Here is a 14,952-nt window from a genome sequence, read left to right on the forward strand (position 1 = left end):
GGTTTTATTCTATTTCGTTTTGAGAAGGAGGGAGATATGGCCTCAATATGGAGGAGAGGACCGATCAAAGTAGGGGGACAAATTATTCGCTTTCAGAGATGGCGCCCAGAATTTAATATTAATGATAATTACTCTCACACTAAGCTCGTTTGGATCCGATTCCCTGAGCTTCCCATGGAGTATTGGCATGAGAGAATCCTATTGACCATGGCAAAGGTAGCAGGAAGGCCTGTCGCCCTGGACAATAAAACATTAAAAGCAACGATGGGTAATTATGCAAGAGTCCTAGTTGAGATGGAGCTCAATGGCGTTAGAGTTGAGGAGATGCAAGTGGAACGAAGACAACCGGGAAAGGAGATATTCTGGTTCAATCAGCGAATCATCTACGAAGACAATATGGTTCGATGCTTCTCGTGCAAAAAACTGGGACATCATGCGAACCAATGCAGAGGTAAAACGGTGGGGAAAACTGCTGTTGAGCAGCCTTCTCATAAGGTCGGCGGCGGCCAGGAAGCTGGCAGGGACGACAATCCTTCCCAAAAGGAAAGGAATATGCGGTCTCCTACCAGAATGGTAGATGCAGCAAATGGGAATACTTCCCAAATCTGTAATGAGCCAAACGTGGAGGGTTTCCTTAAGTGCCAAGATTTAGTGGTGGACTTAAATGGTGAAGAATATTTCCCAATTGAGCATATTCCTCACAATGCTAAGGCTGGGGTGGATCTGATGGGTGTTGGGCAGAGAGTGGATAATATTTTGGACGTGGATGGTCTTGGGTCGACCCGGTCTTCTAACCCGTCTGAGAATGAATTGCAGGCCTCAGGTGAGGAGAGCGATCACAGGGAGGGTGATATTCAGGTCAGGGAATCTCAGACACAGAGGGAGTACTCTCAAATGGTGCGTGCTTTACGACCACGGCGCAAAATTAATTACAAACCAGGTGGTAGGGGTGGCAGAGGGGGAAAGAGTGGCAGGGGCCAAGTTTGGGAGGGGGCTGAGAATAATTTGACTGAGCTTTCTCAATCGTGCCTGGTGGAAGGCCGAGTAGTTATTCATCATAAGGAAGTGGAAGAAATAGATATGATCATGCAGCGTGTTGAAGGGTCGGATAGACTTGGTAAGCACGTTTCTGAGACAGAGCAGAATGATGAGGCTGCTCACTACTCTGCCTCCATGTAACTGATCATGAAGGTTTTCTTCTGGAACATCAGAGGAATTAAGAAGGCGGCAGGCAGGAATGCCTTACGACATTTTATTAAGGATAGAGATCCGGACATTATATGTATAGCAGAGCCGATGATTGAGGTAAGTGCTTTTCCACATTTATTTTTTAATAAATTGGGATTCAATAGTTCTTTCATTTACAATTGTAGAGTTGGGAAACCCTCTAATTTGTGGATTTTATGGAAGAGAAATTTGAACACCCCAGCTGTTGTCTCTGAGTCTGAGCAGCACATTTCGATTATTATTAAGTGGGAATCGAAATGGTTTCAGATTTCTTTCATTCATGCCAGCAACTTTAGAGTAGGAAGAAGGGATCTGTGGTTGAAGCTAGTGGCTGATCTCCCCCAGCCTCTTCTCCCTTGGGCTATAATTGGGGATTTTAATGCGACTTTGTTCTCCCATGAAAAAAGGGGGCCAGGGAATTTTAGTATGGGTTCAGCGGCTGAGTTTGGTGCTCTGGTGGATGCTTGTGGGATGGCCCAAGTGCCATCATCGGGGAGGAAATTCACCTGGTCTAACAATAGAAGTCGTGGTAATGTTTCGGCGGTTCTGGACAGATGTTTTTGTAATGAAGAATGGATTGACTTTTTCCAGGATTGTGGCCAACGGGTCCTCCCTAGAATTGCTTCGGATCATTCTCCATTATTGTTCACCTCAATTTTATCTCAACGGCCCATTAAATGCCCCTTTAGGTTCCATAAGTTCTGGATGGAACATGGAGATTTTGAGCAGGTAGTTGCCACATCATGGGAAGAGTGGGTCTCAGGGAATCCGATATTTGTTCTCATGCTGAAACTCAAAAGGCTGAAGGGTGTGCTCCGTAATTGGGGGAGAGAGGCTTTCCCGAATTTCAATAAAGCCCTTGAGGAAGCCAAGGATAAGCTAGCGCAGGTGCAACAGACTATTGAAATAAATGGCATGGATGATCATTTGTTTGGGTTAGAAGCGGATGCGAAGACCTCTCTAATAAAAGCAATGGAAAACCATGAAAAACTTTGGGCCGAAAAGGCCAAAGTTAGATGGATGAAGCAAGGGGATCGCAATTCTAGGTTTTTTCATTTTTCTGTTAAAATGAGAAGACTCAGAAACTCTATAAGAAGCCTCAAAACTCCTGATGGGACTTTGGTGGAAGGTAACGACCAGATAGGGAATTATACAGTTCAGTCATATGAGCAATTTTACAAAGCTGTGCCTTTAGTGGAGCATGAGGAGCTTCTTGAATCTATACCTATGGTTCTTCATCAAGGTGATCACTATGTGCTTGATGTCTTACCAGGGAATGAAGAAATCAAAAGAGCTGTTTGGGACCTGGACCCAGATAGCTCTCCTGGTCCGGATGGATTTTCTGGAGCTTTCTTTAGAAGATGCTGGAATATTGTCGAGTTAGAGGTGTGCAATGCAGTTAAGTATTTCTTTAGTACTAGTCAATTGCCCAATGGTGTGAACAACAATTTTTTGGTACTTATTCCTAAGGAGGAGGGAGCATCTTCTATCGATAAATTCCAGCCATTGTGTATGGGGAATTTTTATTGTAAAATTCTTTCCAAAATAATGGCAATGAGGCTTGCTAATTTGCTCCCTAGGCTGATATCTGAAGAGCAGGGGGCATTTCAAAAAGGAAAGTTAATCCATGACAACATCAGTGTGGCCTCAGAACTGGCCAATATGATGTTTGCTTCTATGAGAGGGGGAGGTCTGGGATTAAAAATTGACATCAAGAAAGCATATGATACTCTTTCGTGGTCCTTTATGTTTCAGGTGCTGCGTCGCTTTGGATTCACAGAGAAGTGGATAACATGGCTGAACCAAATTTTGATATCCTCTAAGATATCGATTTTGATTAATGGAGGTCCACAGGGATATTTTGGTGTGGAGAGAGGGCTGAGGCAAGGGGACCCAATATCTCCCATGCTTTTTATTATTGCGGAGGAAGTGCTATCGCGAGGTTTAAAGCATCTGATCGAGATTAATCAACTGAAGCCAATTCATGGGCCTTGCGGTGTCAAAACTCCTGCCCATATTCTATTTGCAGATGACATATTCATCTTCTCCAATGCTTCTATGAGGTATGTGAGGACTCTTAAAGAATTTCTTCTAAAGTACCAAGAGTTTTCTGGGCAGGGCATCAGCTTAGAAAAAAGTAAACTTTTTTTGGGAAAAATATCACCTTCCAGGAAGCATCGAATATCTGAAACTTTAGGCATTCCCATGTGTACCTTCCCTACAAGGTATCTAGGTGTGGAAATCTTCAAGGGAAGGATTAAAAAAGATTCTTTGTTGCCGATTATGGACAAGGTTAAGGGGAGACTGGCGGGTTGGAAAGGGAAATTGTTGTCAATGGCAGGTAGGGTGGAATTGGTTAAATCGGTGCTTTCGGGGATGCCGACTCATAGTTTCTCTGTTTATTGGTGGCCTGCATCTCTTGTGGCGATGATGGAGAAATGGATGCGAAATTTTATTTGGACAGGTGATGTAGATACGGTTAAGGCTGTCACAGTGAAGTGGGACTCTATGTGTAAACCCAAGGATGAGGGAGGGCTGGGCCTTAGGAGACTGCGAGATTCCAATAAAGCAATGCTGTGCAAATTGATTTGGAGGATCAAAACGGAGAAGACAGCAGCGTTAACCTTTCTCAGAGCTCGATTCCTAAAGAAGGATGGAAGATCCTTCAAAAATTGCAACACCTCCACTATTTTTGCAGGTCTCAGGAAAATGTGGTCCTTTGTGGATGACAAGGAACGCTGGATCATAGGGAACGGTCAGCTTGCAAATTTCTGGAAGGATAAATGGTGGGGTCCAAAATCCATTATGGAACTTCTTTCGCTGGATAGTGACCATACTCTATCTACGTCAGCAAAGGTGGGGGAGTTTATCATAAATGGAGAATGGCGTCTACCTGAGGTAGTATCTCCTATGCTTAATGAAATTTTTGGACAGATTAAAAAGATTGACATTCCGAGTTTGCAGATGGAGGATTTCAGGGTGTGGTCGCTAGTTCCTTCAGGGTATTTCTCCTCAAGGTCGGCTTGGGAGGCTGTTAGAGTGAAATCCTTGAAGGTGAACTGGTCTTCTTTGATTTGGCAGAAGAATCTTCCTCCAAGACACTCCATTTTTGGATGGAGAGTGGTGCATGGTAGAATCCCAACGGACGACCTGGTTTGCCAAAAAGGTGTTTATCTCCCATCCAGATGCAACCTGTGTGGAAAGGCTGAAGAAAGTATGGTTCATATTTTTTTACACTGTTCATTCTCCATATCAATATGGAAGAGTTTTTTAGATTTTTTTGGAGTGGCGTGGGTAAATCATCCAAGCATTCAATCATTGTTCCAGTGGTGGAAGAGGAAATCTCAAGTGATTCAGCTAAAGAAGCCATGGAAGTTGGGCTTGATCATCACTATCAACCATATTTGGTGGGAAAGAAATAAAAGAAGGCAGGAAAATAAAGAAAGGGCAGGGCGGTATGTCTTTCACAGTATTAGGCAAGAGGTTCAGCTTTGCTGTGACGGATCAAGTGAAGAAGTTCGTTCGATTTCAGACTTGATGACCTGCAGGAAGATAGGTTTAAGTATTAGAAATCCACCTTCCCCTTCACCTCTTGAGGTTCACTGGTGTAAGCCTTCCAGGGCGTGGATGAAGATCAATGTGGATGGAAGTTCGCTTGGTAACCCAGGTAATGCAGGTGCGGGTGGTGTCTTACGGGATGATAAAGGCAAGGTAATCGACTCTTTTAGCATTTTTCTGGGAGTCAAACAAATATATGAAGCTGAATTTGAGGCAGTCTTGGAGGGTATTCTGCTAGCTAGACACTATCATGCTAGGGGTGTTTGGATTGAGTCAGACTCAGCGTCCGTGGTCTCAGCAGTTCAGAGAAGGGAGATTCCATGGTTTGCCCTGCAGAAATGGAGATCTGTTATTTCCTTTTTGGAGTTGGTGCAATGGAAGATCACTCACTGTTTTCGTGAAGCTAATGTAGTCGCTGATTTTCTGGCTAGGAAAGCATCTAAATCTTGTACTTCAGAATTCTCAGTGGAGTTCCCGAGACATGTAGTTGATGAGTTAGCTTCTGATGCGTTGGACAGGCACCGTTTTCGATTTGGCTAAGCCTTTGCTTGTTCCCTCTGCTGATGGCCATGCCGAAGGTGGAGGTTGCAAGTGGGTTTAGTGGGATCGGCCTGCCCTTTTGTATTTCTCTTTGTTTTGCTTTGTTCTCTTTTAATTAAATGACCTTTTAGCAAAAAAAAAAGAAGAAGAAGAAGAAGAAGATCTTCAGATATATATGGAAGCAGAAGAAGAAGAAGAAGAACCAAAACCCCACGTCTTTGCTTCTTGTCGTCTTAGTTCAGGTTCTGCTGCTACATGTTTATTTTTTTTCCAAGCTTCATGTTTATTTTTTTTCCTGGCTACATGTTAAGACCAATTTCAAACTGCTATCCTGCATTCAATAGCTCTAAAGATTTCTAAAGAATGTGTATAGGTAGAAATTTGAGAAAACCCACTAGCTTTTCAAAATAAAATTATTGATACCTTTCTGCTGTATTTGAAGTCCCATTGGTTTTGAATTCAATTTGCTTTGGCAAGTCCTCATCTCACTTGCGTTCAATCCAGTTTCCCACTGCATCAGATTCAATAGATGAAAATCTCATAGGAAACCTTGAAGATGCCATTAGTTTGCAGATAAATTCTAGGGGGAGAAAGAAGAGAGTAGTAGTTTGTAGATAAATTCTAGGGGGGGGGGGGGAGAAAGAAGAGAGTATAGAGAGGAGGGGAGATCATGCGTGGGAGAGTTTGGGAGAGTCTAGGAAATCAACTATCTCTCTGACTCTATTATTGGAAAGAGAGGGGAGTTTGAGAGATAGAAGGAGAGTAGAAAAAAATTATTGGAATATAAAAAATATAAGGGCACCAATAATATTAAATTTATAAAAGAATATAAAACAAAAGAAAAGGGTAAAGTAGTCCAGTGAAAAATTTGCCACTTCGTGCTTTTATATAATAGTATGATATGAATTTTCAGAGCATCTTGATTAATGTTTGGGTGGTAGTAGAATCTTAATGTAATTAAACAAAATTATCAGTTTATGATAGAACATGTTTAACTCATCTAAAAAAAATCAAGCACCTACTCACAAATTAGAGGGAATAAAATGCATTTGGTGAGCTGTGGTGAGTAAAAATCCCACGTCACTAGAAGGTCTAAAGAAAAAAAAATAAAAAAATAGAGGTAATAACACAATATTCATATTATACCCCCCAAAAGAAAAGTATTCAAAATCTACCCAAAAAAACATAGTATTCAAATCCAGTAGATAACCTATCGCCTCGCTGCATCCTAGACCTTTCCATAAAATATACTCACTGCACTATTAGATTGGTGGAATTGCATAGGTTAGAAATTGAGTTTATAAACCAGGAATTTTTTTGAATTACTATAAGAATGAAAATTATTAAATAGATAAAAGCACACCTAAAAAATAAGAAACACAAATAAGCAACTGTGTAGAAGGTTTGTGGATCAGAAAATGTTAGCAAAAAGACTTTGTGCTTCAAGACCATCCTCCTTGCACCTTATGCTCCATGACTCTTTGAACACCTTCTGTAGAAGACCCTATAAAAGAAGTTCCATCCATCCTGCATAAGGTATGCCTGACATTTTAGAATGTATATAGACCTTTATGTCAATCCAAAAAGTACGTGAATTAAAAATTTCAGCACATAATGCAAAGTAAATCATTAGGTAAGCGGTAGACTATTATGCAAATGCCCAAGACAAGCACACATCATGGATTTGTCTCAGCCAATACCAATCCAATCAATGATGTATTCGCCAAACTGGATTAGATTGGAAATTATTGGTAGCCTTTAAACAACAAAACTGAAATCATATTTTTGAGACTTTCTTTGGGCTTCAAGAATTCAGAACAATTTCAGATATTAGGGGAATCATATAGCTTAAATCAGCAATACAAATTCAGACAATGGATCCAATTATCCTAATCTCTGATCATCCACCATTGCTTTGGACATTTAGGATTCATCTCATCAAGTGTAAATCACAAAATGGATCAAATTAATGACTATTTGAAGCCCCAAACTCATCAAGTAATTACTTCTATCCATCATAAAGAAGAGGAAATTCTTCGTGAGGCCCTGAGTGCCCATGTGTTGGTGTGACAAATCTTCTAGGTGACTATTGGAAAGCTCTATTCCTATTTCAGTTGTCCCGTATTCACCATTCCCAGTTTCTGCAGGCCTTCCCAAATGATATCCCTTCTATCGGGAAATTCTTCACATGAGGGAGAGGAGCCATAAGTGGCCCGAAGGAAGTTTTGGTTGCATTGATTTCCCCTTTTAGTTTTACCAGAACTTAGAAACGGATTTTAGTGGTAATTTCTTGCCTGATCTGAACAATTTGAGGCCTATTGTTTGATGATATATGAAAAACCCATCACTGCTTCAAGTTCTGTCGAAGAGGAGATGTCTTTGGGCTGCTGGGTTCAATCCAATATTGTCTGCCATAACACAGAACTAGACCATGAAGGGAGGAGGTGAGGATGGAGGTGTGCGCAAACAAGAGGTGTATCTTTTTTGTGATTGGAAAATTCTCAATTTACGGCCATTGTACAAATATTACCCTTCCACTTAAAGGGATGCAAGGAAGGCTTTGCTGATTGATGAAATGACAGTTACAGCCCTGCATCCCATGGTACCTGCCTTTATAATTTCTTAGGAAAATTTGGATTGAGAAATGGCTTATGTAACAAATGGTTATCACATGAAGCATTACCCTTTTATTTATTCCATTTTCAAGTAGCCTGTTTTGACAGACCAAGTTTAATGTTTCCCCTTATTATCCATGGAAATAAAAGGCCTGTGAACTATTCCAAACTTTGAATCCAATTAGAATTTGGAGCATTTAATTTCGGAAGTGTAGTTTGGCCAAATAATTTGTGAAATTTTGCTGAATCTACTATCTTCGGTTTGGCCAAATAATTCGTGAAATTTTTCTGAATTTACTAAATATTGTACGGACCTGAACCTCGTTCGCTCATCCTGAGCCATGTACCTTATTGGCTAAAATTCTTGTATTTAGGCTGAGTGATGTAGATAAGTCACTTAATGTGCTTATTTTATTGTAAATAAACCTTCGGTTGGATTATGTATGTGTTGGGCTTTTGATCCCATAGGTTTTCTTTGTAATGAGCCTAAAATATGGGTAGAAAGTAGAAAAATGGGATTTGATTCATTAGTTTAGTTAGAGCCTCTTTTAATTTTATTTCCTTTGTTATTTCAGTTTGAGTCAGTTTAGGTTTTCATATTAGTGAATGACTAGTTAGTTACTTACTCCATGCTAGAGTTATAGTCTAGTCCTATTATGAGTTGAAGTCTTACTAGGAGTGTCTAGTCCTATTTGGAAACTAGCTCCTAGTTATGTTATGATTGCTATTCTGCCCTCTTTAAATAGAGGAGCCTATGTACTCATAATTTGAGATTTGAATAGAGAAGAATTGCAATTATTTGCTTAGAGCAGTTCGGATAGCTATGGCTGAGAAGCCCAGACTGAGATAGCCACCTCTTCTCCCACTTCCCTTGTTTCTTCTTGATTTAATCACTTTGTTTCCTTTGCTATTTTCTGTTCACTGTTATTAGAAGTTTAGACCTGTTTAAAGCATTCATAGACAGAATTGGCCAGCTAAGAAGTTCCTAGTACTGCAGTTTATTGATCCCCATTGCTGCCCCATTCTGTGACCTGCCTAGAAAGACATCCAACAGGAGTGTTCCAGGCCTTCAAAGGATCCATCGATCCCCATCAGAGCACGGTTAAGGAATCAGCCATGTTCATGAGGAACTTCTCTTGTTTCTCTCTCCTCAGCCTGAAATCAAGAAAGTAACTCCTTATCCCTCCATCAATAGTTCCTCATCTTTTTAGGTTTTTGTCCCCTCCTTAGGGACTACCATTGATCCAATTTTAGCTCATTCTGAGCTTCACAGCAGCAGCCGCCCCATCCCCTTTATTACCCTTTGCAGGAGACTTTCTCTCTCCTGGCCGATTGTGTCTTTTGGGGCTTGTTTCTTGTGGGTTGCTTATTTATTGTAAGGGTTGTTTAATGTAGTTGTTCCCTTGCTCTGAGATCTCTTTAAGTTGTATTGTTTGGGGTTAATCTTTTGTAATCTACTCCTACATCACTGAGCCTTGCTAGCCACGAACTTGTTACAGTTTTGCCTTGGGATGATTTGTATCCTGAAAATTAATGTATTTTATGCAGTTTTGCCTTGGGATTACAGTTTTGCTTTTGAGTATGGACGAGTGTTAGATCTTAGGCGTTGAGTGGGTTAATCCAAACTGTGATGTCAGGCCCAAAATTGAGCATAGTCCTTTGCTTGCTTGCTGGCAGAAGTTGCAACACTAGCCTCAATGCATGACTATGTGCAACTTGAAGTCTTGAAAGATATACGTGACTATGTGGTTCCATTTTTAAGCATGACTGTTTGCTAGATGCTGGAATTATCGCAAATTATTAGTTTTTTTTTTTTGGGGGGGGGGGGGGGGGAGGCCCCAAGGAGAGTTAAACTTGTGACTTCTTAATTCTGAGGTGGTGCCATTTTTAAGTGACTGTGTTAGCTAGATACTGGAATTATCACAAATTATTAGCCTTTTCTTTGGGGGGGGGGGATAGTTAGGTCCCAAGGAGAGAGTTAAACTCAGGAGTTCTTAATTCTGAGGTGTTGGTCTTTCCTAACTGAGCAACCCCCTTGGGGTTATTGTCTTCTTTCTTATTAAAATCTTTCTATATCATAAGCTTCATATTTATTAATATCTTAATGTCATTATTTAAAAGTTTGCTGTTGTGATGCAGCAGAATTTTAAGTCTGCTGTGAATGTGATTTTCTTCTATGAAGAGGCTGATGTGGCGTATTCCAGCCACATCATAGGTGGCCTCTGGATTAGCCACATATGGTTTCCCTTCTCAATGCCAGCTCCAGTGTACACCTTGTGCACTTTTTCTCTATGAAAAAATATCATTTGAATATTATTAGATATAAATCAGGCTTCAGAAGTGGCTTTTTTTTGGCCATTGGAAAGACCACCCAGGATAAATTTCTTGATAACTAATCATGACTGTGTTAAGAAAAATTAAAAGACGTAGTTTCTTATTTTCTTCTTTTTTAATTCTCGATATTTGTGAATAATTACTTATAGTGGTGTGACTTAAAATTTTGGAGACTATTAACTCATATATTGTTATTTATCCCAGGTGCAAGGTTTGATGCTATTCCTGTTCTGTTCTGTCTATTTTCTACCTATCCTGCCTTCAATAAAATATTTTTGGACGTTCGCAAAGGTTTAATATTCATCAATTCATGGGCATTTCTTATTCTCATTATGAACTTGACAGTACAGTAGCCAATGGGGTAATGTTATGTATTTCTATACTATATACCACCCACTCTTTCAAAAAGTAGACTCTAGGGTTTGATAAGTAATTTCACATGCAAAATGTGGAGCTAACAAGAATCCAAGCATCAAAGCATCATGGGATTTGGTTTTTTTCCCCTTCATTCCAAGAGATTGACATGGATCTTGGGTTGAGATTCTTCCAATACCCAATCATTGCTCTTGTGTCTCCACAACCTTGGTCTCACAAAATTGCTGATCTTTTACCATTCCTTGCTCAAGAAGCAATGTGGCATTTAAGATATCATTGGGCCTAATAAGTTGTTCTACCAGTCTTAACCTGAAGAATGATAGAGGTTCTTCTTACAAGTCTTTCTTTTTCGCATTTCTAGGAGCGATGTGTTGAAATGGTGCCTTATATTGCATTACCCTTTTTCTTTATTCGGGAAGATAATTCGGGCAGTAGAGTTTTTGAATTTCATGATCCAGACTTATTTTTTTTCTTCATGGTAATCTCTGTATTGGGACCAAGTAGATGGAGGGTCTGATTCACATGAAATTCATGTTATAAATAGTGACCAAAATATTGTAATGGGTTTTGTTTCACTGTCACAGGACCCAGATTTTCCATTGGAGGCTGCCATGTCTCAACTCCCCTAACTTTATGGTGTACCCTAATATATATGGGCTGGGTGAATAGATGCTTCACAGTCGTCTCTTTCACTGGCATATATTTATTGTCAATTTGCTACATTCTCCGACAATTGTACCCACTCAGTAGTCAGACAAGCTGTTCTTCAGTGACACCCTATCATGATGACTTCCCTGAAAGAGAATGTAACATAAAACTAAGAGAGGAACGAGACAGTTCCAGAAAAAATCGTCTGTTTTTCTTTATCCATATTTTTCTTGTTTTTCTACCTTCAGAAGGCGACATGTGGTATTATTTTAAGTGAACGGTCAAGATTGAGTTAAAAACCAAACTGGATGTAATAACCCTCATCCAACTGAATTAATCTTGACCGTTGATGACACGTGTCATCTTCTGTAACTAGCAAAACACAAGAAAAACAGGAAAGGGAAAAACAGACAATTTTTATCCGTTCCTTCTTCCAAATTGACCTAACAAAAATTACCATCAAATTAGTCACAATTTTACAAATTTACCCTCTACGGCCATCTGTGATAGAATTGGGCACCAAAGTGAACTTTTGGGTTGAAATTACATGTTTTAACCCCATGTGAAATATAGAGTACCTTAAGGGAGAAAGAGTTATGCAGGCTTGATGAACTTCACTAGCCTTCATGGGCATCTGATCATTTTTCATACTTTGCTTTCTTTTCTGTAGGTGAAGGAAATAAGACAACTACCACTTCTGGAGAGCCAACTGCAATGAATGCAAAACCATCTAAAGCTGTGAAGGCTTCACAAAAGAAAGATGTTACTACTGAAGCATCATCTGTTGCAGCTTCAGAGAAGAAAGGAGGTGATCGCCCACCAGAAAAAGATAGAAAGAAAGATGTTCCTCCTCCACGCATGCAATTTGATGACAAGCAACGGGTTGAAAAGGCTAAGAGGCGTGCAGTAGTCAAACAAACTGAAGCTAGGAACAGAGTTCAGTTGTTTAGGCATTTGCCTCAGTATGAACATGGAACTCAACTTCCTGATCTTGAGTCAAAGTTTTTCCTACTTGATCCAATGCATCCTGCTATTTACAAGGTACTTGGTAAGCAAATCAGTGGAAATGTCAATCTAGATTCTTCTATCATATGTGCACAGCCATATTCAGATATCACTGCTCAATTTTCAGGATGATTTTTCATTTTGTCATTCTTGTTTGCTTAGTTCTATACCTCTTTTCTTCTTGCTAGTTCTCCAAGAGAATCCTGAGTTCTCACAGCATGATATTGTGAGGGATTGGAGGATGATATCTGTCTTTTAAATTTCGAATTTCAGATTGGTTTGGATTTGTAGTGTTAGTTCCAGATCAAATTCTTTTAACTTTCATGAGCTTTATTTTTGAACAACTGATTTTGATGGTACTTTTCTTGATATGAAACTTACAGGTATGATGTAACGCCTTCAGATTATGTCTCAATGGTTATCACGGATTATGGCATGGTAAGTTGTATTATGATTTTAAACCAACATGTTTCGGCTTGACTTTACCTAGAAGTGATGCAAAAGGTTTCTAGGAATTCATTTTTACTGTTTTCTTACTATTGCCTTGTTGTTCAGTGCTGCCTTCTGTTTTGTGCTTTGCCAATGTTCAAAGCCTTGGTCTTGGAAACAATCTGATAGGGAGAATTTATAAGCTATGACATTTATCTGCAATATTGCATGGGAGGACATCTTTGCTATATAGCAAATTGTAATTTAACTACAATTCAAAGCCGGAAGTAGTCAATGCCTTGAGCTGGGTGAGCCAAAATACAGAAAGCCTCGATTGATATGGCAAGTCTAACTGAACATAGTTACAGGACCATGTTCAAAGCTAAGATCAATCATATGATTCAGGTGTACCGCACATTTTTTGGGTCATATGGTTGAGATGCACCATTAAATTTGATATGCCGACAATCCAAATGGTGCTACATCTATCATGCGGTTAGATTTAATAAATTAAGTAGTACTCATCCTTGATTTATTTATTTCTCATGTTTTTTTGTCCTAGAATTGAAATATTAACACTTGGTCGATCTTATCTTTGTTCATTAATTCCTTTGATATTGGTATATAGAGTCTGCCATTTTTTTTGGGTGAAAAGTTTGCCATTGAATTATCTCTGAATTTTCATGTGCTTTCAGGTCCCAACCACAAGTGTCCCTGCAATTGTTCGAGAATACCGAAGAGAATGCTTATGGATAGAGGGGCCCAGCATTGCCAATTCCATAAGAGAATAATGAAAACTTTTTTTTTTTTTTTCTTCTTCTTTTCTGTGCTGGAATTCATCTTGCAGGCCTGTGGTCATGATGAGGCTGGGATAATCGGACACCACAGATTTATAACACAGGCCCGTATTTTTTCTCCTTTAAAGTCATGATGCATCGCCCTTAAATTCGTCTAGTGATTTTTTTGGCCCACTATTGGAGCTATTAAGAATAGTGTAGCAGAAATATGGGCCTTATGAGAATGATTACAGTTGGTTCATTTTTCTACAATCAATGGCAGACCTCTATCGAATATTGCATGGAAGACGACATATACAAATGGAGAAACTTTATCTTGGTTCACACTATCTCGGCATTTCTACTTGTTTGCGAAATGGATATATGGCTCCAACCAAAAACGGAGAAAATAAAAAAAAAAAAGAAAAGAAAAAATGAAAAAGGGGAAATGGATATATTAGATTTTCTATATATACGATTTTCATGTGACAGCATAGTCTGTCTTCTTCTATTTTTATGGTTTTGCAAAACCAGGTTAGTGTACAGTGTTGACTACTGTTTGGCTAAGTGTCCCAACCATTAGTTTTGGTATAATATTATCATTATTTGCTTATGGGTTTTAAGGCTTTAAAACGCGTTGTACATGGGTTAAGGGGGTTAGAGGTTATCAACTTGCCCAGCAACCTCTCCTAGGTCTTCTAAATCTCATAAATCACCAATCTTTCATCGTTGGGTCAGGTATACTTGTATTCTTGGGTGTCACATTCTCCCCCCTTTGGACATCATTTTTCCATTGTTTCTTTTGGCCCATGGGCCTCAAGGCCATAAAAACATTGTACCATGTTAGGGAAGTTAGAGGTCATCAACTAGCTTAACAATTTCATTACGGGGGATGTGGGACTAATGTTTGCATACCTTCACCAATCTTTCAAACTCTTGTTATTTGTCATTCTTAGTGGGGATACTTCACCTATTTTTCAGGCAGGTCTGGTACACTTGCTGTATTATTGGGTGTCACATTCTCCCCCTTTTGAAAAATGAGGGTCTAAGCTTTTGAAACTGTTCAATGGCATGGGCCTTGTTCGTCAAAGGAGGCTATGGGGGGTGCCATAGGAAGCTGTGGGGGTGCCCTAACCGTTTGCTAATAGTACAATGCACCAACCAAGTTTCCAATGGCTTATACAAGGTCAGGCTGCCCACCCTGAAATGATCCTATTGGAAATGGAGGAGGAGTAGGACTCCGATAGCTTGTGGAGCCATAACAGAGACGCTGTGCTCAAAAGGGAGGGGGTGGAATGTGACACCCAAGAATATGACAAGTGTACCAGTACCGTCTGGGAGATTGATGAGGTGTCCCCACTAAGAGACAACAAGTACCAGGGGATTTGGGAGATCGGTAACTTTAGTCCCACATTGCCTAGGGGGAGGTTGCTGAGTTAGTTGAA

The 14,952-nt window shown here is 39.8% G+C and overlaps 1 long non-coding RNA gene across 1 annotated transcript; it reads left to right on the plus strand.

Moving 5' to 3' along the window:
* The first annotated feature begins 12,685 nt into the window (after positions 1 to 12,685).
* LOC122087988 lies at positions 12,686 to 13,855 on the plus strand. Its single transcript, XR_006142935.1, has 2 exons — positions 12,686 to 12,740; positions 13,427 to 13,855. It is a non-coding gene; the product is annotated as an uncharacterized LOC122087988 (long non-coding RNA).
* Positions 13,856 to 14,952: the final 1,097 nt, after the last annotated feature.

The sequence above is a fragment of the Macadamia integrifolia genome, chromosome 9 (genome assembly GCF_013358625.1).
Source record: "Macadamia integrifolia cultivar HAES 741 chromosome 9, SCU_Mint_v3, whole genome shotgun sequence".
NCBI classification, from domain to species: Eukaryota; Viridiplantae; Streptophyta; class Magnoliopsida; order Proteales; family Proteaceae; genus Macadamia; species Macadamia integrifolia.